This window comes from Balaenoptera musculus, chromosome 4 (genome assembly GCF_009873245.2).
Source record: "Balaenoptera musculus isolate JJ_BM4_2016_0621 chromosome 4, mBalMus1.pri.v3, whole genome shotgun sequence".
Taxonomy (NCBI): domain Eukaryota; kingdom Metazoa; phylum Chordata; class Mammalia; order Artiodactyla; family Balaenopteridae; genus Balaenoptera; species Balaenoptera musculus.
Window position 1 is genome coordinate 129,531,113 of NC_045788.1, and position 2,741 is coordinate 129,533,853.

General features: G+C 44.7%; 1 non-coding gene across 1 annotated transcript; it reads left to right on the forward strand.

Moving 5' to 3' along the window:
* The first annotated feature begins 2,634 nt into the window (after positions 1-2,634).
* Positions 2,635-2,741, forward strand: LOC118895083. Its single transcript, XR_005019856.1, has one exon. It is a non-coding gene; the product is annotated as a U6 spliceosomal RNA (small nuclear RNA).

The following is a 2,741-nucleotide window of genomic DNA, read 5'->3' on the forward strand; positions in this document are numbered from 1 at the left end:
CCCTGTGAATGATTTGTACATGTTGGATATTTAAGGGATTGTAAAGTATTTAATTAGTGGAGATAGTATTGAGGAGTCCAATCCACATCTACAATGGGTAGAGCTAGAAAGGCATGGAGGATAGTTAGATAAGAGAACCAGTAGAGAGATGTGAACTCCAGAGGAGAGAGCTCATCTGGAAAGTAGGTTATCAGGAATATATATGATTCCAATCTGATGATATAGAAGGAGCTGTGGATGTGGGAGGCATATTTGGGAGAGAAAAAACAAATGTTGTTCATGCTTGTATTACCTAAACTCTCCCGTCCTTTTTAAGGGTCAACTCCTTCTAATGAGAGTTGTTTATACTGCTGCCTGTAGACTTCTAGGATCCAGAAATCAATTTTTTTTTTAACATCTTTACTGGAGTATAATTGTTTTGCAATGGTGTGTTAGTTTCTGCTGTATAACAAAGTGAGTCAGCTATGCATATACATATATCCCCATATCTCCTCCCTCTTGCATCTCCCTCCCTCCCACCCTCCCTATCCTATCCCTCTAGGCGGTCACAAAGCACCGAGCTGATCTCCCTGTGCTATGAGGCTGCTTCCAGCTAGCTATCTATTTTACGTTTGGTAGTGTATATAGCCCATGCCACTCTCTCACTTCGTCCCAGCTTCCCCTTCCCCTTCTCCGTGTCCTCAAGTCCATTCTCTACGTCTGTGCCTTTATTCCTGTCACTAGGTTCTTCAGAACCACAGAAATCAATTTATATGATCTGTGACCAGCATTAAAAAAAAACAAAACAGAACAGAATATAAACGAGCTGTGTCCATTCATTGCACATGGTGAGTAATATTGTTTTATAAAACTTTACTCAGTTATGCATATACATGTGTATAGGGTCATGATGTACAATGTATTTTTTACTGTGGCTTTTGGTACGAGGAGTTTGAAAGTCACTGCTCTAGTGTATTCACTGGGGTAGGGAGTTTTCTCTGCTCTTGCAGGGTCCTTTTTACCTGTTCTCCAGGCTGCTTTTTTCTCCCCAGCCTTTTCTGAGCCAAAGCAGATACCTACTTGTTGCCCTTCTAGTGTGGGCCGGGGGCTCAGGACACCTTCTAATGCAATCTTCCCACCTCTGCAAAATCCCGGAGATGATGGTGAGCATGATGGGGATATGTTCCCCTCTGTTTTTGTTTTTATGACTCAGTCCCTCACTTATTTCAAACTTTTTAATAAAGTGTTGGGGAAACTATGAGAGAAATAATTTAAACATTGCTGCTTAACTTTACTTTTCCTGAAGTCCAAGGAAAGAGTGTCCTGGAATTGAAATCCTGTGCAGGGGTCACTTCCTAGATGCTCCTGGTTTATCACTGTGATTCCCTGACCTCAGGGCCACATCCCTCTGCAGGAGGGCTCTTCTTGCAATTTAAAACCTGCAAATATTTATTCATTTTGGGAGGAAAATGCTGCCTTGTACTCACAGAGTTCCATACATTTTCTATTTACTTCTGAATATTTAAAAAAAGCAGGTCAAGTTTAAAATATCCATTTCAGATCCATCTATCCCCTCCCCTCCTCCCAGCACTGGCCATGCTCTTTCAAGGAGACTTAGAGGAGGGAGAAAGCTTGGTCTGCTTTTTTACTCCTTATCCCCGATTTCTTGGGGCACCTTTCTCCTTGATTGCAGAGGGGAGATGGAAAGGGACAAATCTGTCATTCCTGGTGTGCATTGGCCATCTCTTGGCTATTGCTTCTTAGGTTGAAATGGACCAAGTACAGATGCCCACTGAGGGCAGGCATCCCAGGCTGCTTCCTTCTTGAGGTACATGTGTGAGTTCTTCATGGACCCTTCAGGATCAGGACAGGGCTCCACATCTTGTTTCCATCCAGTGCCTTAACAAGGGAGATTAACTCTAGCTCGACCTCTTTGAATCCCACCGCAGCTTTCACCACCAGCAATACACCCTGCTGTTTCCCATTGCTTGGGACATCCACCCTGTATGTGGCCCTCTTGTTTGGGGTACATTAAGACAGCTTAAGCCCAGCTACCTTCTGCAGTGTCCATCTGAGTCACTGAAGACTCAGGTTTCCTTCAAATACCAAGTGGTAGGAGGGCTGGTTTCCCCACTGCTGGTCTCTCTCTCTGCCCTCTTGGTTCTCCTCTCCCCTGCTCAGAGATGTTCGGAGAGTGGGCAGATCAGTGTGTCTTCTCCATAAGCTGATGTCTCCCTGTGGTTCAAGATGCCCGTCTCCTCTTGTTTCTGACACCCCTACTGTCTATGAGAGCTCCCCATTTTTTCTTCCTCCATGGAAAACACCGAGGCTCTCAACTCTCTACCGATGACTCACAATAAGGAATCTCTCCTCCTTCTCCTCTTCCTGGTTTTCTGCTTGTTTGGGGTGGGGGGAATGGTTGAAAGTAGTACAGTTGGTTAAGTCTGGTCTGTTAAAACGTCCTGGAGGGGTTCATGCCTCCAGCTGTTGGCAGCTCTTTTTAGAATGGGAGGTGCTTGATGTATCTTTGCTTTCTGCTCCAGGTCTTGGTCGCCAATTTTGAGACAACAGAATTAGTATCATCAACACCCCACTGCGCGTGGGACGAGAGATCCACATCATCTACCCTATCCATACTTTAAAGAGTTAAGTTGGATGCTTGCTTCGGCAGCACATATACTAAAATTGGAACGATACAGAGAAGATTAGCATGGCCCCTGCGCAAGGATGACCCACAAATTCGTGAAGCATTCCACATTTTT